Genomic DNA, 22,520 nt, shown 5'->3' with positions numbered 1-22,520 from the left:
GGGGGGGGCGCTGCTGCTCTGGTAGCTCGGTCCACAGGGACATGACCCGGTAGGCGCAAGTCACCGGGGCTCTGAGACAGGACCCCCGCCCACCGCGGACCCCAGACCCATCCCTGTCGCTCAGGGGAATGCTCCCTGCCCCCCACCCCGCTGGCTCCTGGTCGGCTAGAGGGGTTAGGCAGGGGGTGGAGGGAAGGAAGCTGCGGAGGAGCGCAGGGAAGGCGGGGCGAGGCGGGGCTGCCGACTGGCCCGCATGCACGGGATGCCCTGGCCTGGCATCTTCCAGCTCCTAGTGAGTTCCATGAGCACCAGCGAACAACCAGACATCCACCAAAGGGAAATCAGCCCAAGATGTAATGGCACCTGGGTGCAGTGAATCACCCCAAAGCCATCTTACAAGAATAAAGCAGAAATAGAGGTGGTGTGGGCAAAGATGGTCACAAGATATGATAGCAGAATGATCACAACAGTCTGATCGAGTCTGGAAAATTTGTGCGTCCTTCTACAGACCTAAAGGCCTGGAGCGCCTGATGGTTAACTCTGGGCTCCGTATTGTCTTCATGTGAACAACCAAACAATGTAAAACCAGATTCAGAAAAGCCATTTCCAGTGAAGACAAAAGAGAAGCAGGTAGGGTGGGCCGGGTTACCCCTCTGCACTGTCACCTTCTCAGGTGGGCATGGCTGGGAATGTACCTGTCCACCCTCACACCCCACCGTCCACAGGGGACCCGCGGGCCGTGGAAGGGGCAGGAGTGCCAGATGGTGGAAGTCAGGGCTGTCAGCTGCCTCTCCCAACAGGCAGTATGGAGGGGGGGCAGGCCACCCCCCAAAAGATAAGAGAGATTCCAGGAGTCCTTCCCAGGGAGGGGCTGGCTTTGCGTTGCTCTGCAAACCCCAGGAGTGTGTCCTGAAGGGTGGGCCTGGGCGCAGAGGCCCTGACAGGCTCTCCTGCACCTCTGCCATGTGGGTGCGGGGCAGGCCTTCTCCTCAGCCGCAAAGGCTCCTGCAGACTCGACACTGATTGCCACCCAAAGTTACTGCCGCCTCTGGGGGTGGGGTGGGGGAGTTATGAGCAGAGCTTGCAAGGGCTGGTGGAGGGCCCCAGGTCCAGGGACGAGGCCAGGCTCCGAGAGGCCCAAGACCACTTCTCAGCGGAAGCTGGCCACCTTTAGCCTCCAAGGGCTGGGCTCCGCCCAGGTGCACACTCCTGCTGGCCTGGCGCCCGTCCTGGGGAACTGGCCAACCTCACCATGAAGGGGAGACGATGCCCCCATGGCTGCTGCTGCTCTGACCCCTGAGGGCTCAGCCCACGGGGAGAGCCCATGGTGGGAGAGGGAGAAAGGAGACGGACAGAGATGGGGGAGGGACGGGAGGAGGGGAAGAAGAGAGGGAGGGGGAGGAGGAGGGGAAGGCGGCCCATCACCTACAGCTAAAGCTGTTTTTTTAGAACAAAGGGCACAGCAAGCCCTTTCCAGCAGGGTGGGGTGTGAGGCCCGCAGAACAAGCCTGGGAAGGGAGGTGACTGGCCTGAGTCTCTCCTGCCCTGTGAGACCTGGACTCTCTCCTGGCCCGTCAGGGCCAGGGTGGTCTCCGAAGGCCCCAGGTCTGCCACACGTGCAGTGGCTCAGAGAGGGGCTGTGGCCCCAGGGACAGCAGATGCCCCCCGCCGCGCCAGAGGGGAGGGAGGCCGCTGGGACCTGACCCCATCCAGCCCCTCTGCCCCAGGCCCCACCTGACCTCGGCCCCCTGCCCCGCCCCCAGCCCCTCCACAGCCAGCTCTGGGGACACTTCTCCCTCTGTGAGGAGGGGCGGGCAGGCCACCTGCCCTGAGGACCCAACGGGCCTGTGGTTCTGCAGAACAATGGCCTGGGCTCCTCAGGCACGTCATTGTCACCTGAGAATGCAAAAACAGAAACCCAGGACTTGCCAGATAAAAGGGGCCAAAGAGAAGCCTGGAAGGGGAGGGGCAGCCACAGGGCCATTATGGGGCCGTGGGCACATAAGCGTTCTCGCACTATTCTCATGCTTTTCTGTAGGTTTGAAATTTTTCAAAATAAGATCATTTGGTAACCCTAGGCGAAAGCTCCTGTTTCAAAGCGACAAATATCCATATCTTGAAAACACTGTTGTTGTCTCCACGACCTTCAATGCCCCCTGGTGAGTTATTCTGACATCCTGCTGCCAGCTGGCCCTGCTCTGCCCGGCCCCAGCTCAGGACGTCCAGGGTTGGCACGTCTCTGGCCGCCCACCCTGCCCTTCTGCCTCCTGGATCCGGGCGGGCACATGAGCGGGGAGCAGATCCCCCAGTGCACACGGCTCTCAGGTACCTGTGAGGTTTGTTAAAAACCAAAAATGAACTGAATAAATGTAAAGACCTCACGGGCTGTATTTACTCAATGCTTCATGAATCGGGCGGCGTCCCGTCCAGCAGGCAGAAAGGAGCCCCGAGGAGCTGCAGAATGAGACAAGGGTGGAGGGAGCGGGACGGAGGAGGGCATCCTCACAGAAAGCAGATCATTTGTGCAGGTCACCTTCCTTTAGGGGCTGCCGGGTGTCTGTCAGGCCTCTGACCTCCTTGGTGCTGACCAGGTCATCCTCGACTGACCGGGTTAAGACTCCAGTCCTGGGAGAGGTCGGAACTGTAATTAAGTTAGGTATTAAGCCACAGTTTGGTGACCCAGGGCTCAGCCTAAGCGACTCCATTTGGGGCCTGTTGTCTTAGTTTTTTTTAAAGATCTGTTTTTCCTTTTTCTCCCCAGATCCCCCCAGTACATAGTTGTATATTCTAGTTGTGAGTCCTTCTACTTGTGGCATGTGGGACGCCTCCTCAGCATGGCCTGGTGAGCTGTGCCATGTCCACACCCGGGATCCAAACCGGCAAAACTCCGGGCTGCCGAAACGGAGCGTGGCAACTTAAGTGCCCCGCTGTCCTGTTTTTAACAGGCTGAATCTGAAGACAGGAAGGTGGGATCCTGCCAGCCAAGCTCAGCAGAAACCTGGCTGGGCTTTGTCCTGTATTTGAGAAAAGTAAATAATGTTAAGAGGACACAGAATTTGGAAAGCAAGGACTCGAGCCCACAGGGGTTTGTCATCCTTGATGGCAGAGCCTCGTCTTAGGCCAAAGCCCTCTGGACACCCTCAGGGGCAGGCTGTAGGGTCCCCATCCTCATTCCTGACCCCCCAGCTTGGGGTCTCCCGCCGTGTGTGCACAGCGTCCCTCCCTCACGTTGTCCCCACAGGTGCGGTTGGGAATCCCGCACGATGACGCTCTGGCATCACTGTTGGGACGCTGGTGAATCAGAGAACTTGCTGGAGGCCTCGCAACCCTTCAAGCGGAGACACCCGCCTCCATTCTGCCTCCAGCTCTGGGTCTACATCCACATTTACTTCTTTTCAAATAAATCCTGGACAAATGTTTGCTGTCAGCTCAGGGAAAAGGCCATGCAGACTTCCCACAGGTTCAGACCCTTCTGAGTTGAGGGTGAACCTGGGACTAACTCGGGCCCTGGAGCCCTCACATTCCCCTCCGAGGCACAGGCAGCCCCGGCCTGGGGAGGGGGCAGGGGGTCACGGCCTTGGCCTGGGGGTTGGGTGGGGTGCAGCCTTGGCCTGGGGAGCCAACACCAGAGAAGCAGGTTCCTGCCGGTGCCCCTCCAGGAGGCCCCAGGGACCCTGATGAGAGATAAGAAGGCCCCACCCTGAGAAACCTTTCAGCGCCATCCGAGAACCCCACAAAGACCTTTCCAAAAAATGCAGAAAAGGAAAGCCAAGCACGAAGCAGAACAGCGACCAGACCGGGCCCAGCAGAATCCTCGGGGCAGTGACACCACAGAGGTGGTCAAGGAAGGTAACTGAGCCCGGAGAGCCAGCCTGGATAAACTCAACCGTGAGGCCAGAGAAAGCTCTTCCAGGTAACTTTGCCACCCATAGACTGGGGGTCGTCCCACCAGGAGAAGGAGAGTGTTGGGAGGGAGCTAAAACACCGGCCCTCACCCGGCCAGAAGGGGCTTGGTCAGGTCCACTGCTGTGGTCTGGAAAAGGGGAAACCCAGACGACCGCGCTCAGAATAAGCAGCTCTCCCTGAAGACACGGATGGCTCTGGGGATTTCTTCCACAGGAGGGAGGTGGCTGGGGGGCCTCTGGCCTGCTTTGCTGAACCGGCAGAGTGATGGGCCTGGATCAGCCCATGTGGGCTCTCAGCGTCCCCAGCGCAGGGAGGGGCCGGCCCAGCACCCAGCTGTCCGGGGACAGCGCTGGAAGCTCCCCAGCTCCCCGGGGGCCCCAGGTGACTGCAAGAACCAATTGCTTTAATTTTAAACAGATAAGTAGCCTACACAGTTGTCAGTGATAAGCGCACCAGACCTTCTCGCCTGATGGAATGTTCCGGTGGTGACTGCACTGGGAGGTCGGGGCTGCAGAGAGAGGGAAGAGGGCGGAGCTGCATTTTATAATTGGTCCCGAAAGGAGGGCCCTGCCTTATTTTGGTGAAACCAAAATCTGATATGTGAGAGTTCCATCTATGAAAACACAAGACGGTCTTCTGGACATGAGACATGGGGGGTGGCAGACGTCTCTGGTAAGCTCTGAGAACACGTTCCTCATCAGCCTGACGTTTTAAAATTTCACTTATGTGGAAGATAAACACAAGGATAAGGAGAACAGATTGGTGGCTACCAGATGGGAGGAGGGTGGGGAGGGAGAAAGGGGAAAGGGGCGTGCACATATGGTGCTGGATGAAAACTAGACCATTGGTGGTGAGCATGAACCGTCTATCCAGAACCTGATATGTAGGAATGTGCACCTGAAATTATACAAGGTTATAAGCCAATACGACCTCAATAAAATAATCGAAAAAAGAATTTCATGGTTGCAGCACCCGCAGTGTTTTGAAAGCATGTAACTAGGAACCTGGGATGGAACACCGTCTTCCCAAACCCCTTCTCCTGGGGCCACAGCCGTTTCCCAGATGCCTGGCAGGCCCTCACCCATTGGCCAGCCCCGGCACAGGTGGGGACCCGCTCCCTGCACCCACATGGTGCTCCCCAGACCCCTCAAAGGGCTGTCATCTCCCAGGAAGCTCTGGGAGCCAGCACCTCTCTGCTTGGGATGCAGATGTTTCAAATCCTCTTTGGAAATGTCTGAAGCTGCCCTGGCCACAGTGTGACCTCTCCATCCACTCCCGACCCTGTACAGCTACCACGCTGCATGTCTCACCCACAGTCAAGTGTCCAGGGCCCTGCGGGCCAGTGACCGGGCCTCAGCCCCTCCCAGAGGCGCACGGGCCCGGGGCAAGTGGTCAGGCACAGCTGTAACTGTCAGGCCAGGGGGCTTCGGGCCACGTCTCTGCCCACCCTGCCATGGCTCTGCCTCCTCTGCACCAGCCCCAGCCTGGGCCCAAGGTGGCTCACGGTGTGGGCAGGGCAGGCCCCACCCTTCTCTGGAAGGCCCTGTGTCAGGGTGCAGGCTGGGAACACACCCTGTTCCCTCTGGAGTTCCCCTGAGCGTTCCAGTGAATGGGCACAAGGGGCCAGCCCCGAGCTCTCCTGTGTTGGGAGGGGTGGGGACAGATAATCCAGCTTTGGGCTCCGGGGCCTCTGACCTCCCTTCAGACCCAGCTGCTCCCCTTTGCTGCTCCATCCCCCCTCCAAAGTCCAGTCCGCAGGACCTCGCAGACATACAGGTTGCTCCCTCCTTCCATCCCCCTAAAGACTGTCAGAGGCCACCATCTTGGGACTGACTGCATGTTACTGACATCAGCTCGGGGCCTTTCAGCCGACGGATGGTGTTGGCCTGGTCTCGCATTTCACCCTCGGAGTGCCATGGGTCCCCTGGGCAGGCTCACGGGACACCCTGTGGGTGGGCACCTTGGGCTGGGCTGGGGTGTGACGTGAAGCCATTGGGAGGCCCCACACTTGCAGGAGCCCAGCCTGCAGTCAGCAGCTGCAAAACACAGATTTACACTAAAAACGATGGCTGCAGAATTCCTTCGTAGCTCAAAACGCACTCTTCACAGATGGAAACTGACAGAGGGTCGTCACTAATGTAGACACTTCTGTGCCTCAGAAGACACCGTGAAGAGCGGGAAAGTGGGCCCCAGTGCACCAAGACCACTGCCGTCCACACAGCCAGCCTAGCTGGCATCTGGAGTCCATGAAGACGGCCCACAGATCGACAAGGAAAAGCCAAGGCCTGAAAGAAAGAGCTAAGATGTGAACAGACGCTCCAGAGGGGGACGTGGAACGCCCACCACTGCAAGCTGGCCAGGTGTGGGCGAGGGCACGGAGTGAGGACCCCACACGGCCAGGCGTGGGAAACGGGCAGCTACTCCACAGACTGTCTGACAGTCACTCGGAAACCCACGCGCACGTCTGTCACGACCCAGCAATTCACACCCAACACAAGGGTAGGCGCACTGCTGACGCGCCCGGGGACGCTCACAGCAGCAAGTTCATGTGAGCCGGGCTGGAAACCACGCACACACCCATCCTCGTACTGGGTAACGGGCAGGAGTGTCACGCGGATCTGCCCAGGACGACGAAGGGCAAACCAGGGCGCACCAGGGCGCACGCAACACACCTGGGCTCCCAACTGTTGTGAGCGGGAGGGACTGTGGATCCTGTCCACCTGAAGCTCCAGGGCAGGCAAAGCCAGTCCGTGGCCAGACATCAGGACGGCGGCCCTGGTGAGCAAGAGGCAGGGCTGGGTGCACATGGGGCCCTGCTTTGACCTGGATGGGGCTGCACGGCATCCACGGGCACAGAACCCTTGGGTGTGGACTGCCGTGTGCACCTCACTGAGGCCGGCCACACCTCCCAGGAAGGAGAGGCTGGAGCAGACCCCTGCCACGGGGTGAGCCCGCGCTGACCCCCATGCACACGGCTCTGTCCTGCCTCGTGAAGGCGAGCAGCGCAGTTGGCCCAGCCCCCCAGTGCACCTCCACGTCCCCTGAGTTACCCTCACAGTTCCCGAACCTATCACAGCCTCCTGTCCACAGAGACGGAGGATAAGCCAGCCAATGCTGTTCAGTCATAAAGCCACCTGGGCCTAAGAGAACCACGTCTGGCCGACACAGTCCCCAGCAAGGCGCCCCCGTCCCCAGCCCAGGGGACCAGGTTGTCTCCAGACAGTGGCCTGTTCAACCCAGCGGGCATCTGGCACCAACGGGGGCTGCGCCGAGGCCAACAGAAGAGCCGGGGCACCCCCATCTGCTCCCCTCACGTAGCTCACAGCCTCGCTGGGGAGGGGAAGCTGATTTCCAGGCTTCTGTGTGCAGATCCCCCACTCTGGGCCCCAGCCCTCTCAGCAGGGCGGTCACTAATGACCACCCTGTCAGTTGCTATTCTGAGTCTTTGTGTGTGCACCTCCACTAGTCATGAAGAAAGGAAAAGACAACCCTCTCTAAGCACAAGAATGATGCCCATTCTGTGGGGCCCAGAGAGGCTAAGTAACCTGTTAGATGTCACACAGCCAGCGAGTGGTGGGACTGGGACCAGGACAGGAGCCCTGAGAGCCTTGGTGTGTCCTTGGTCCCCTGGGCCAGGATGGAGTGATGCCTTTCCTGGGACGGGAGCCTACTGCCTATCTGAACCTCACCCAGGCCCCGAGGGTTGAGCCCTGGACACGCGTCCATGGGCCGACCTCACAGTCAGCACAGGCTGTCTTGGGAAAGTGTAGCTGTGTGCACTCCCGGCCCGGGAAGGGGCGCTAGTGCTGTGGTCCCATGGCCGGAGGGCATTGTGTCCCCAGCAGGCACCGCGTGAGGGTGGGGGGTCCTGCGGCTCCCAGGGAAGGGTGGGCTTCTTCACTGACTGATTCCTTCATCACCTCAAGGCTCCACCCCTGAGCGCCAGCTCTGTGCTGGGTACCGTGACCGAGCCTGGACACACAAAGGCCTCCATCTGGTCTAGGAGAAAGGTCACCAGGCCTCGAGGACAGAGGCAGACCATGCACAGTGCTGCCAGGGGCGGGCACTGGGGGGAAGGAGGCCCCAGCCAGTGGGCGGGGCGAGAGGGCAGTTGAGGGAGGGAGGGAGGCCCCCGCAAGGAGCTGGCTCGGGGACCAGGCCCGAGGGAGCAGACTGCAGGTGTTGTCCCTGGACAGCTGCCGCTGGGAGGACAGGACTGCACCGAGTGGACAGAACACACTGGGGTCGGGAGGATGCCTCCTTCCTCTGGGGCCAGTGTCTGCTCGGGACGTCTCAGCTGGTCACTCAGGGGTCTGTGCCCTGGATCCTCATCTCCAGGGCAGCTGAGTTTGGCCTTGAAATGACCACTCAGCCCCCTCCTCCTCCCCCCAGGGGACCGGCTGGAGGGCGCTGCCTGGCCGCAGCAGCAGGGGCCAGAACCAGGCTGGAGCTGTCTCAGGAGCGAGACCCCCACCGCCCCCACCCTTGCTTATATCCTGCTCCTTCTCTTGGCTCACTGTGCTCAGTGAGTGACACCCCTGGGAACCCCCGAGGCAACCCTGGGCAGGGGCCACCACCTCGCCACACCAGCTTGGCCCCCAGGCCGGCGGTCACGAGCTTTCCCCCAGGCTCCTGAAGGGGTCTTGGGGAAGGCCGAGGGTGGGGCACCACTGCCCCAGGGCCTGGGCAGGTCCTGGCTCCTCTCATCCCAGCACGGTCCCTACTGGGTTCCTTAGGAGCAGGAGCCGCCTAGACCCCACACCCTCCCCGAGTCCCCATGGGGAAGGGTCACTGGGTCAGCCTGGAATCCGTCACCTGGCTGACCGCAGCGTCCACCTCTGAGAATGGGACCTCAAGGGGCTGCGGTGAGGAGTGGGCGAGATTTGGGGAGATGTGGCTTCCAAACTTGCTGAGTGTGGGAGTCTCGGCCAACGTGGTCAGTGAGGATGAAAGCACCTCCCTGGGGGTTGTCTCACCCATCAGTGCCCTGCCATCCCTGTGCGTGGGATGCAGACCCTGGGGTCACTGTTGCCCTGTGGGCTGCCCTGCCTTCCTCAGCACCAAGCTCAGGTGCCCGTCAAAAACTGTCTACTCATGGGGGCTGGCCCAGTGGCACAGCGGTTAAGTTCATGTGCTCAGCTCCAGCAGCCCAGGGTTCGTGGGTTCGGATCCTGGGTGCAGACCTACACACCATTCATCAAGCCATGCTGTGGCGGCATCCCACATACAGAACAGAAGAAAATTGGCACAGATGTTAGCTCAGGGCCAATCTTACACACATGCACACACAAAAAACAAACTGTCGACTTGTTTTGACTTTGCTTTCCTTTTTCAAAAAAATTAATTTTCTTTAATTGTGGTAAAATATATACAAGATGAAATTATTACAAGTGTGCAGTCCAGTGGCATGCAGCACATTCACATTTGTTAATGTAATGAATCGAGGCGGCTCCTCAGTCCAAACAGCAAACCAGAGCCTGAGCAGAGTCACTGAGCTAAGAGCACCATTAGGAACGGCGAGCTGGGGTCCCCAGTAGGCCGGCCGCTGGAGCTCTGGCCCCTCAGATAACCTTGTTGCTTTGCTCCCGAGCCCTCTCTGCAAGACCCCCTCCCCTCGCCCTGCGGGGCAGCCTCCCAACCACCTCTGCCAGCGGCGACGCCACGTTTGCTCAGAAAAACTCTTGAAAATGTTAATATGCCTCAGTTTACCTTTACCACATTCTTGTGCAACATCACCCCCATCGTCTCCAGAGCTTTTTTTGTCTTCCCAACTGAAACTCTGTCCCATTAGACAACATCCCCCTGCAGCCCCTGGGAAGCACCGTTCTTTCTGTCTACGAATCCAACTGCTCAGGGAGCTCCTATGAGCCGAATCCTATAGGATTCGTCCTTTGTGACCAGCTTATTCACTCAGCATCATGTGCTCGAGGCCCATCCGTACTGCAGCAGGTGTCAGAATTTCCTTCCTTTTTAAGGCTGAACAATATTCCACGGTGTGGATGGACCACACTTTATGGATCCATTTATCGTTGATGGACACTTGGGTTGTTTCCACCTTTCGGCCAGTGTGAAGAATTTTTGTTTTACTCAATGATTTCCCTCTGTGTAGGGTGATGTGGGACAATTCCCAGGGTAGATACTTAAGTCAGAAACGAAAGCATTTAAAGTATGCTACCATTTTTGTAAAGCATCACGTACACGTGCACACACGTGCACACACACGCACAAACCCCTCTGGGGGGACAGCAGACATCTCGGTAGGGACTGGGGCGGGTAGAAGGCAGGGAGACTGACTTTCCTCGGGACGCTCCTGGCATGTGCCAGCATTGCTGAGACAAAAATACTTCACAATCGTTTAAACTAAACAGCTGCCCGGAGATAAGCAGGTCACTCTGGTGCCCAGGGCGGCGATTTCTATCCTATTATTACCCACAGCACAGATAAGGTGACCAACGGCCTGTCCCAAGGTCACACCGGCGGGTCCTGACAAACCGCCGAAGACCGAGGCCCGGGAGAGGCCCTGCCCACCGCCAGGCTCGGCCGCGCACCTCTGGGCTGAGCCCCCGCGCGGGTCTCTGGGGTGCACGCAGGTGTGTCCATCGGCCGTGGACCTGGGGAGGGGTGGCCGGCGGGCGCGTGCAGGCTTAGCTGCCCTTGACTCTGCCAAACGTTCTCCAACCCGGCTGAGCCATCGCCTCAAGTTCTAAACTTCACATTCTGTTTGGCAAACTGAACTGAAATCTGCCTCTTTCTCTTGACTTTCCTGCAGTCCATCAAGAGGAGAGAGGGGGAGGCATGTTGATGGAGGGTTTCTGAGTGGGACGACTAGCTCCCGGCGTGATTACCTCATTCAAACCTTAAATATTTGGCTTGATCTCGTGAGAGAGTCAGACTCCAGAGCAGCTAGATCCACTGCTGTCTGCAGAGAACGCTTTTTGTGTAAATAAGCAAGTCGTTAATTTCTATTCCCTCGGGCAGTGAGTTAAAAGTACATTTAAAAACTAAGCTGTGATTGCCACTGAAGGAGCCCCAGGTCATGGGGGTCTCAAATCTACAGCCTGATCCTTCCAGAGACCACGCCACAGCCCCAAAGCAGGTCGCACACAGGTGCCCACGAGCACAGAACACAGAGAGAAGTAAGTCAGGTCGAAAGGACTGTCTAAGAGCTATACTCGGAGGTTTTGGGGGAGAAAGGGTAGGCATGTTAAGAAAACGAAACAGAAAAGATTTGCAGCTTGAGCTTGGGGCCAGGACAGTGCCTGTGTGAGGTGGGCACAGAGAAGTGGAGATGATAAACGACCTCTTGAAAGCATAAGGAGGGGCCGGCCCGTGGCCAAGTGGTTAAGTCCGCGCGCTCCGCTTCAGCAGCCCAGGGTCTCACTGGTTGGGATCCTGGGTGTGGCCATGGCACCGCTCGTCAAGCCATGTTGAGGTGGCATCCCACATGCCACAACTAGAAGGACCCACAACTAAAAATACACAACTGTGTACTGGGGGGCTTTCGGGAGAATAAGGAAAAATAAAATCTTTAAAAAAATAGAAAAAAAAAAGCACAAGGAAAATGACAAGCAACCGTGGCTCCACACCAGTCAATACAGCCACTGAAAATGAGAGCAAGACAGACAGACACATTTCCACACCAACAGGACTAAGAGACTCTTCCCAGGCTGAAGGCAAGATGCACGATGCACAGAAACGCAGAATCGTCCAGAGGACAAGGGTGCAGGTAAGTGGGCGAGAACTTGACTGGATAAGACAGCACAGGCCACGTGGCGTGGACAGTAACGTGCAAAACCTGAAACACAGTGGACCCACACAAGCAGTAACACTGCCCAAGGGCGAGCCATGGATTCTTGTGCTGGGGGGGAAGGAGCGAAAGTGCTGGTTTACACAGATCTACGCCGATAGCGCAAAACTCGCGCTCATACCAGAGGAGGCAAGAAGAGAAGAGACTCTCCTAACACCGACCAGCTGGACGGGTGGATCAGCACCCGGAAGCCCTGTGCTCTGTGACGTACCCCACGCGGCAAACACCAGCAGAACCCAAAGGAGGTAGAGACCCTTCCATCCAGATAGTCAGAGACTTTCAGGCACTTCTCGAGGTAACTGATAGAACAAGTCCACAAAACAAAGCAGGAGAGAGAGGAGTCTTGAGCCCACGTGCAACGAGACTGACCGGACAGACACCAGATCGCGCACCACAACTGAGAACTCATTCCTCCCAAACGCACATAGAACGCGGGGCAAAACTGACCATATTCTGGGCCATAAAGCAAATCTCAACCGAGTTCAAGAAGGGGATAATAAAGAGTTGGACCTCTGACCGGAGGAATGAAACTGAGAATCAACCAGAGACACGACCAGGAAACCCCCAGGCGTCTGGGAGGTAAGCAGCACATTCCAGGAAAGCAATGGGCCAGAGAAGAAACCACAAATGAAAGCGGATAATAGTTTGAAGGAAATGATAGTGAAAATACAACCTAGCAACACTCGTCAGATGCAGCTAAAACTGTGCATAGGGAAAAAGTCACCACAGGGAAATGCAAGTCAAAACTACACTAAGATATCACCTTACACTCATCAGAATGGCTATAATCAGCAAGACGAAAAATAGCAAACATTGGAGAGGGTGTGGAGAGAAGGGAACCCTCATACGCTGCCGGTGGGAATGCAAACTGGGGCAGCCACTATGGAAAACAGTATTGAGATTTCTCAAAAAATTAAAAGTAGAAATACCATATGACCCAGCTATCCCACTACTGTGTATCTATCCAAAGAGCTTGAATCAACAATTCAAAGTAACATACGCACCCCTATGTTCATTGCAGCACTATTCACAATAGCCAAGATGTGGAAGCAACCCAAGTGCCCATCGACTGAAGACTGGATAAAGAAGATGTGACATATTTATACAATGGAATATACTCAGCCATTAAAAAAGACAAAATTGTGCCATTTGCAACAACACGGATGGAACTTGAGGGTATGATGTTAAGCAAAATAAGCCAGACAGAGAAAGACAAACACCATATGATTTCACTCATGTGCAGAACATAAACAAACACACAAAGAGAACAGATTAGTGGTTACCAGGGGCACATTTATATGGTGATGGATAAATAATAACGTACAACTGAAATTTCACAATTTTGTAAACTATTATGACCTCGATAAAAAAAAAGCACACCACAAAAGGATCACCACAGCGGATCCTGCAAAAATTACAAAGATGGTGTTTCGGATCGAACTGTGTCCCCCAAAAGATATGGTGAAGTGCTACCCCAGTAGCTGTGAGTACGACCTTCCCTGGAGACAAGGTGTCTGCAGATGTGATCCAGATACGGTTAGGTCACACTGGGTGAGGGTGGGCCCTGACCCAATATGACTGGTGGCTTTAAAAGGAGAGAGAGATGGAGGGGTCAGCCAGGTGGTGTAGTGGTTAAGTTCATATGCTCTGCTTCAGTGGCCTGAGGTTCGCCGGTTCAGATCCCAGATCTGGACAGACTTCCCTCCTCAGCCATGCTGTGGTGGCATCCCACGTACAAAAAAAAAGAGGAAGATGGGCATAGATGTTAGCTCAGGGCTAATCTTCCTCACAAAAGTAAGAAAGAAAAGGGGAGAGAGTTTGGAAGACACAGGACCAAGTGCGGCTGAAGACGGCCATGCCAGTGATCTCGACTGGGCAGGTCAGCACTGACCCAGAGGCAGTAAATCCCAGGCACTTGGTCTCAGCTGCCTGAATAAACTCTGCTGTCCACAGCAAGGACATAAACCTGAATAACGTAGCCCCCGCTTAGAACCCATGGGGTCAGAGAGGCGAGTGGAACCCTACGTCATCTCTTCCAGAGGAAGAAAGTCCACGCAGACAAGCCCAGGTGGACCAGTGAGGCCACTTTGGGACACCCGCACCTCCCGCCAGCCGCCGCCCGCCAGTCTTTGCAACCCTGGAGCCATCTCAGCGTGGACGCCCCAGACAAAGTCTTTTTTCTTCCTCATCTCGTGGATGGAGGGTCCTAGAATAAACCTTCTCAGATGCAGGAAACATGTCTTGCCCTCTATGGCATGACACAGCGGCTGTCGGTGCTCGGTAAGTATTTGACGAATAATGAGCTGGCCGAGAGCACAAAGGGTTTGTCGAGATCAGCCCTGCCGGAGGCTGCAGGTGGGAGACGGGAGGCGGGAGGTGGACAGGGCTGCCCACCGGTTCCCGTCAATCCCTACCCAGCTGCAGTGGAGTGTGTGTGAGTGTGAGAGTCTGTGTGTGAGTGTAAGTGTGCATGAGTGAGTGTGAGTGTGTGCGTGAGTGTGTCCACTCAGGGCTCTGCTCTTTCTTGGGGTATAGCCACGACTCCTGAACATCAAAGGCAGCTCCCCAGGGGGCCTCCCACAGCCACCACCAGGCCACACTGTGGCCACGGGGTTGCGGGGGCTCGGGGTGGAGGAGGTACAAACACCACCTGGGCCCCCCAGGCTGCAGGGAAAGCTGTGCCTTCTCCTCCGTGAGGCAGAGACCCTGCACCAGCTCAGACGCTCCTGGTGGCACCAGGCAGGTCTGGAAGTGTCTGTTGGGCCAACATGCCACAGCCGGGTTCTGTGGCCACCTGCCACACCAGCCGACTGACCGGGGTGCCATCCCGGAGCCCTGTGCTTCCAAAGGGACAGGGAATCTGAATCCCTGTGTCTTGGGGAGCAACCCCCACATTTGAGCCGGGAGGCACTGGGGGAGCAGGGACGTGTGAGGCGGGAAAGGACACAAGGTGCCGAGTCACGTGTGTGCGAGCGAGCAGGACGGTGGCTGCGAACGTCCCAGAGATGTTCCTGGAAGGTCTGTGGGGGGGTGGCGGGGGAGGCGCGGCAGGGGATGGAAAGAGCAGCAGGAGGGACCAGCAGCACTGAGGTCTGCAGGAAGAGTGAGACAGGCCCACGGGACTCCAGCTCTCTGGTAAAACTCGGTACAGACTGAGGCCCCGCCAGGCCGGATGCTGGAGCGGGTGGGAGGCGGTGTCTCATGAGGACACGGTTCCACTTGGGAAGAGGAAAAGTTCTGGAGGTGACAGTGGTGATGGCTGCTTGACAGTGAATGTGCCTAATGCCCCGCCCTGCACACTTACAAACGCTTAAGATGGTAAATTTTATGTTCTGTATATTCTGCCACAATTAAAAAACAAATTTTAGGGGCCAGCCCAGTCATGCAGTGGTTAAGTGCGCATGTTCCGCTTCGGTGCCCTAGGGTTTGCCAGTTTGGATCCCAGGTGCCGACATTGCACTGCTTGTCAAGCCATGCTGTGGTAGGCGTCCCACATATAAAGAAGAGGAACATGGGCACAGATGTTAGCTCAGGGTCAGTCTTCCTCAGCAAAAACAGGAGGATTGGCAGCAGTTAGCTCAGGGCAATCTTCCTCGAAACAACAACAACAACAAAACCAAATTTTAAAAGCCTGCACGTTTTCAAGCAAGTCCAAGGTCGGGAGGGACTGCTGGGTTGTGAGGCTGCCACACCGTGAAAGCTGAGGGGTGACACCCACGGCCTCTCTTCCCCAGGGGTGGGGTCTCCTGCAGCCTCAGCACCCACCCCAGCACGGGGGGAGGGGACAGAGGGCCACCAACAGCCTCCCAGGGGCGAGTCAGCCCGAAACCTCAGGCTCAGGGGGCCCAGGAAACTCCCAGGAGGTCGTGAGGGGTGGAGTTAGGCTCCCCTACTGCCCTCCAGCCCTTCCTGTGTATGCGGGCCCCAACTGACCCGGAGAAGCCACAGCGCCCCAGGGTCCCCAGCAGAGGGGAGGGGTGGCCTCCAGGTGACTGGCCAGCATGCCACTGGCCTTAGTCAGGGGCCTGGCCATGCGAAGGAGCACCAGACACCCAGGAGTTGCCAACGGCGCAACCCTGGTGAGCGTGACCGACATGGTGAACGGTGAACGGGAAGAAACAAGCAGTTTGGCTGGGACGACATTCGCAAACATTTGTGAGGTGTAGCGTCATTTCTCGGCCAAAACGGCTGACATCTGGTGAATCAAGAGGAAAAGCGGCCCTGCTGTCCTCAGAGGCTGGAGACCGCCCACTCTCAGGGAACCGCGCTCTCACGGTCACCGGATCCCTGGCCTGAGCTGAGGGCCCAGGTCAGACCACCCACGAGGGAGGGACGTCCGCGCAGGGCCGCCCAGGCCCACATCTCCACTTTCCCCTAAAAAAGGAAGTTAAAACCCAAGAAGCCTCGATGTTCCCTCCATGATTTTATTTCCAGGTATGGTTCAGAAAATATGCCAAAAGTCACCTAAAATTGTCCTCGTTTGGTTACAGGAGTCACAGCTGCAGCTGTGACTGTTCTGCCCCCTCAAGGTGGCCAACCTTGGCAGTGCCAGAACCCTCCAGAATCTTCCGGAAGCCACAGCACTTGCTCTGGCCAGGTCACTGGTGGGTCCCCTGGGTGAGGTTGGCTGCAAGGAAGTGCCCTGTGGTGAGTGTGGACGGGGGTGCCCAGCTGAGGGGCCTTTTTGGCCTCAGGGGCAAAATTGGGGGGCTGGGCACTGAGCCCCAACACGTGGGAGAGGGCCCTGTAGGTCTGGGCAGGGGAGCAGGAGGATGGCCTGGAGGAGGGAGAGAAGAGGGCTCAGCTCAAGGCTCCAGCCACCCAGGAGGGACACACCGGGGCCCCCACCCCACCCAGCCTTCGGCTTGGTGCCCCCTTAGCCGGGACGGCAGGCGGGCACAGACAAGTTTCCATCTCTCCCTGAATGGGCAGCCTCAGACACATCTGGACAAGTGCGAGGGGAGACCCCACCTGGGGACCAGGAGGCAGGAGACAAGGGCCACTGAGGGTGACGGGAGGGGGGACAGGCGGGGATGGGCCCAGGCGGGCAGAGGGGGAGGTGGAGCTCAGAAGGACCCAGGCCACAGCCTCCTTGGCCAATGGAAGCGCCCAGGCCAGTCTGAGGGGGCGGCCCGGGTCGGGGGGCGGTGGGACCTGGTGGGGCACAGCAAAGGGCAGCCGGGGGGCGCTGGCAGGACTCTGACTGGGGAGGGTGGTCTGGGGGTTGCTGCAGGCCCAGGGCATGGGGGTGGGGCCAGGCTGGGGGGGTTGGTAGGATGGGGAGGGTCTCTGAGTGGGGCTGTGAGGTTGGGCTGGAAGCTTCTGGAACTCCACCCCTGAACCCGTGGCCTCCTGCAGGACCTGAGAGGAGCGAGGGGGAAGAGCAGGGTCCAGCATGGTGGACCAGGCCTCAGGGGTGACCTAGGAGGGGCACCCCTTCAGGAGACCGGCTGAAGCAGGTCGGGACCCATGCAGGTCTGACCGCGCCTGCTCCCCTGTGGGTCCCGCGGCACAGCCGACCGGCAGTCCTCTCCCGCCCCCTACTGGCCGTCCCGTCACTCGCTCGACGGTCACCTGGAGGCCAGGACATTGGGCGCAGCCCTGTAGGCTGGGGACCCCACAGACCCTGATGCCAGAGGGCTGGGAGGAAGCCAGGAGCGCTGGTGGGCAGGGGCTCCCTTCACCATCACCTGGGGGGACGGGTGGTGCAGCCCCCAGGAGCAGATTCCCAAGAGCAACGTCGGGGACCAGGGTTCACCCGCCCAGGGCCGGGCGCCGTCATCGTGCAGACAGCACCACTCACTGCCCCTCCCCTCCCCTCCCCTCCCCTTCCATGGAGATCCCACGGGGGAGGAGCCCCGTCGGCTCTCTGGACCACCCTTGGCCCACCCCCCAGCTCTCTGAGGTTGTCCCAAGGTCCCCATGTGTCTCCTCAGGTCCCCTCCACTGGGCGTGGCCCCAGCCTCTTCCCCTCCAGGACCCAGGGCCATCATCACGTCCTAAAATCGGCTCTAGGGCAGCGTCTGTGGTCGAAGGGCCCCCGATGTTGGTCACCAGGGAAACCCAGAGCACTTGGTGAAACTCTAATTTCAGATAAACACTGAATTTTATTTTGGTATGGTGTGTCCCAAACATTGCTTGTGCTGAGAATTATTTGTGTGTACCTGATACTTAAATTTAACAAGTATCCTATGTTGCTATTCGCTGCTCTGCCCGCCCTGCCCTAGACGGGGAGTGCGGGTGGACAAAGCTCGCCATGACCTCCTGAGGGGCAGTGGCCTCAGGATCCCAGGTGAGCCTGAGAGTCGAGTCCTCACACCCACCTCTTCCAGGGATGCACCAGCTCGGCACGGGGTCCCTGGGACTGCAGCCTGCGTGTCCCCTGGGAGACAATTAGACGAGAGCCAGGCACAGCAAGTAGGACATGTTTACGCCATTTTCACCGTCAACGGGACCTCGTGCAAGAAAAGCCAGGGCGCCCCGGCAAGGTGCCCCCAGGGCAGGTTCTGGGGTGCAAGGACAGTCAGGGACGCCTGCAGGAGTCAGCCAGGCCTGCGGCTGTGGACACGCGCTGACCAGCGTCCACACAGCGGCCACACCTAAGAGGGTGATGGAGGCTGGAGAGCCACCTGGCGAGGCTCCCCAGCTTCAGCTTGGGGTTTCAGGGTTAGTTCTGCTGTGGGACCTCAAAGATGTCAGAGCTGGGGCTGGGCCCAGCGAGCACTGAGGGCTTCGCAGACCACCGCCCAGCTGTACTCTGTAGTTACTTTTCCAGGTGACCCCAGGTGAGCCGAGTTACACCCCTGACCAACCGCGGCAGCGACTACCTGGACAGGCTGGCCGGAGGCTGTGGTGGAGGTGGGAAGGCTCCGTTCCGACTGCTGTGTGCCCTTCCCCCGACTTCAGGGTGCTCGTGTGCAGCTGAGAGACAGCTCGCCGGCGGCCCCCAACTCTGCTCAGCCTCAGCATCACGGCGTGTTCTCAGTCTAAAGCAGGCCCCACCGCCCCTGGAGCTCCTGGGCTGCTGCTGCTCTGGGCAGACCAGACTGTTAGTCCCGTCCAGCTACACGTCTAGTGCATTTAAAAAAACCCTGAATGCTCGTTAGTTCTTCTGGGGACATACCCCAAAGAATTGCAAGCAGGGTCTCGGAAAGGTATTTGTACCCGTGTGTTTACAGAAGCATTATTCACAACAGCTAAAACTTGGAAGCAACCCAAGCGTCCATGGATTGACGGACGGATGGATGAGCACAGTGTGGTCCAATCACACACAGAATATGATCCAGCCTTAAAAAGGCAGGAAATTCTGACACACGCTATCACATGCATGGACCTGAGGACGCTATGCTAAGTGGAATAAGCCAGTCACAAAAAGACAAATCCTGTGTGATTGCACTTATGCGAGGTCCCCAGAGGAGTGACGTCTATAGAGATGGAAAGCGGAATGGTGGCTTCCAGGGGCTGGGGGAGGGGAACGAAGAGCTGGTGTTTAATGGGGACGGAGTTTCAGTTTGGGAAGACGGAAAGTTCTGGAGACAACGGCTCACAACAGTGTGAATGTGCTGAATGCCGCAGAACTGTGCACTTGAACCTGGTTAAGAACGCAAATTTTGTGTTGCATGCATGTTACCACAATAAAGGAGCTCAATGCTACATGTGTTGCCAGGAAGAGGCCAGAGGTCTGCAGGGGCCAGTGAGGCCCACACGTGGTTGCAGGAGCTGCTGGAACACCTTCAAACGAGTCGCCCGCTGGTGGGGCACAGCGTTGACAGTGGTAGTAGCTGCTTTATTATCAGGCAAACCACAGCCCCCACTGGGGGAGTCACGACAGCCCCCAAAACAGCCACGGCCCCCCAGCCTCGGAGGGAAACAGGCTGGCCCAGTCCAAGAGGGCTGTGCAGGGGACATCGAATGACAGGAGCAAGAGCCCAGCCCACAGCCGGCAGGGTGTCCCAGACGCTCACGGGGAAAGAGGCCTGTGTCAGTCCGGTGTCCCCAAGGCTCCGAGGAGGCCTGGCCTCCTCACCCCTGAGCTGGCCCTGCCGTCCAGCATCTGCAGTCAGTGTGGTGGCCCCCGGTCTCCAGGCGTGTGGATCCTGCAGGCCTCTCATTTCACCCAGGACCCAGCTGACCCCTCCCCAGGACCAGAGCCTGACACCTAGAGTGGCCTTGAGAAGGGACATGAACACACAAAAGGAGGTAGAAGGAAGGACATTCTTCCTCCGGGCTCCCCTGGCGCCCCCATGCATGACAGCGCCTTCCGTGAGCCACCAGCAGGAAGGGCCAAAGTGCCCGCCCTCCACCCTGCATCCTGTGCTCCCGTCTGGGAGAAGGTGGGCTGTGGGAGCCCTCGGGATGCCCTGCTCAGCCCAGCTGGGGCTGCCACTTCCTAGGGTGAGCTCAGGGATGACACCAGCCTTTCACAGCCTGGGTTTGCCCACCTGCACAGCGGGGGTCATGGGACCCACCTCTGGGAGGGACGGGAGGAGGCGAGGGAACGTGGGGACAACGTTGCCTGCTGTGCAGGCTTGAGCCTTCGTCACAAGAGTGCTGGAAGCATGCCTGAGAGCCGGTCTGGGAGACAATCAGAGGCGGAGGGAGTGCCAGGGGCCTGGGAGCAAAGCCACGTGTCACTCCTGGAGCCTCGTGGGAGAAGCTGAGCTGCAGGCCCGGGCGCTCGCCTGTGCGGGTGTGACAGCGCGCGACACCGCCTGTGCGGGCTCTCGCACCCCCCTCACCTTCCAACATTTAGAGAAGTGACAGGAACATTGCAGACTCACTTCCGGCCCCTCTGGCTCTGCCACCCCACCGTCCTGAACAGGAGGTCTCTCTGTCCACGAGGCCCCTGCACTGTTACCCCCACAAACATGTCAGTGGGAGCCGCATGTGGGGCTGTGTGCACGTCCCGGCTTTATGCAGATGGACGGCCCTTCCGCCTGTCCTGTTGGGGGCATCAGGCTGTGCCCACGGTTCTTGAGTCCTGAGTGCAGTGCCGTCCCTCCCTGGCGACAGGAAGGACACAGGAGGCCTCTCTCATTTCCAGGCTGTAAACATGTACCCAAGTGTGACGTCAGTTTACAACTTTGTTGGATTTTTCACGTAAATATTTCCATGCATGAAGAACAGTGTCAGCTGGACAACTGGGCCCACGTCTTGGAGGCTGATTCCCAGTTCTGTCACGGCCGTGCTGATGAAAGGGGAGGAGCCGCTCCTGACCCCTGCCAGCACGGGGGACTTGAGACGTCCCTCCGCAGCCTGGCGGCCATGTTGGCACCACGCAGGGCGGCATGGGGTCCTGCCCACTAGGACAGCGGGGTCGGCCATGTCCTTGCCTGGCCTGGGTCCCAAGGACACACACAGGCCTGGCTCGTCGGTCCACACAAGCAGCTCTGTCCCGGATCCCGTTTCGGCAAACAGCCGCTGATGAGAAGCAACCGAGGCCAGAGAAGGGAGCACGGACCAGCTGCGGAGAAGAGAGGAGCAGTGGCCGTCCTTCTCTGCGGCTGCTGCAGTTTCTCTCTCCAGAGGACGCACCGGTGGGACTGGAAGAAAGGTGCCTTTTCCCTGGGGACCCAGCTCTGACGGCAAAGGTGCCCCACGCGCCCACGGTCAGACAGAGGTTCGTTGGGGAGCACACACCTGCAGGGTCCACTGGCATGTGAGGGGACAGGCCACGTCACTCAGACGAGGGCTTCTGGAATCTCCCAGCCCGTCTCTGGTATCAGGTCCACAAAACATTCAGTTCCCACGGCCCAGGGACGGTCCTTGGCAATGGCCACCATGGCAGAGAGGCCACTGTCATGGGCTAGGGACCAGGACAGGGTGCACAGGTGGCCCAGAGCAGCGCAGGGGACAGTGGGACCTGGGGTCCACAGCCAGGCCGGGCCGAGTGTGAGCCACGTCCAGAAAGGCCACGAGAGCTGCCCTTAGGGGCCGAGAGATGGACGGAGTGTGCTGTACAGGCAGCCAGAGGGACAGGCCACAGTGCCCTGTGGCCGCACAGCCCCTGGTCCAGCTGGCTGTGACAGCGAGCAGCCATGAAGAGGTTCTTCCTGCTTCCAGAGCTCAGCGGGGCCTCGGCCCGGCTCTGGTACCCACAACCACAGGGACGCGTCCGCCAGCTGCCCTGGCCCCGTCCCCACAGCCCGTCCCCACTCCACGGCGGGCTTGTGCAGGGGGGGCTGCATTGCGTCCCAGCACCCCAGGCTCCTCTCCCTGGCACGGCCACCCCGGAACCCCTATTCTCTCCTAAACGTCCCTCACGCCCTGCCGCAGCCAGGCCAGCACCTCGCCTCCTTCCTCACCCTGAGCCCCGCCTGCGAGAGGCCCCACGGCCTCCACTGATCAGCCCACCCCGGCTCCAGCCCCTCCTGACACCTGGACCTGTGCGGCACGGCCAGCTCCCCACCTGGGCCAGGTCAGCCCCCAGGACTTGGCCCCACACGCACACACAGACACACACACAGAGACAGACACAGACACGCAAATAGACACACAGACACACACAGAGACACACACACCCACACAGATACACAGACACACACACACACACAGACACACACACACAAATAGACACACAGAGACAGACAGACACACACACAGAGATGCACACAGAGATGCACACAGACACAGACACACACATAGACACACACACAGACACACACACACACACACGTTTTATCTGGGCCTTGCCCCCACATGGAGTGCCCGGCACTGTCCTGGTCTTCCACTCACGGTACGTGGCCTCCCTGGGCATCTGCTGGACGCCTGTCCCTGCCATGTGCAGGGGGACGAGTGTGACCCTGCA

The 22,520-nt window shown here is 58.6% G+C and overlaps 1 protein-coding gene across 2 annotated transcripts in view; it reads right to left on the bottom strand.

Moving 5' to 3' along the window:
• SLC12A7 (solute carrier family 12 member 7) overlaps window positions 1-22,520 on the bottom strand; it is a 94,449-nt gene that overhangs the window by 56,792 nt on the left and 15,137 nt on the right. The gene's annotated exons all lie outside the window — the stretch shown is intronic.

Source organism: Equus quagga, chromosome 9, assembly GCF_021613505.1.
Source record: "Equus quagga isolate Etosha38 chromosome 9, UCLA_HA_Equagga_1.0, whole genome shotgun sequence".
Classification (NCBI taxonomy): domain Eukaryota; kingdom Metazoa; phylum Chordata; class Mammalia; order Perissodactyla; family Equidae; genus Equus; species Equus quagga.
Note: the sequence above shows the minus strand (reverse complement) of the source record. Positions and strands in the feature narration are given on the sequence as shown.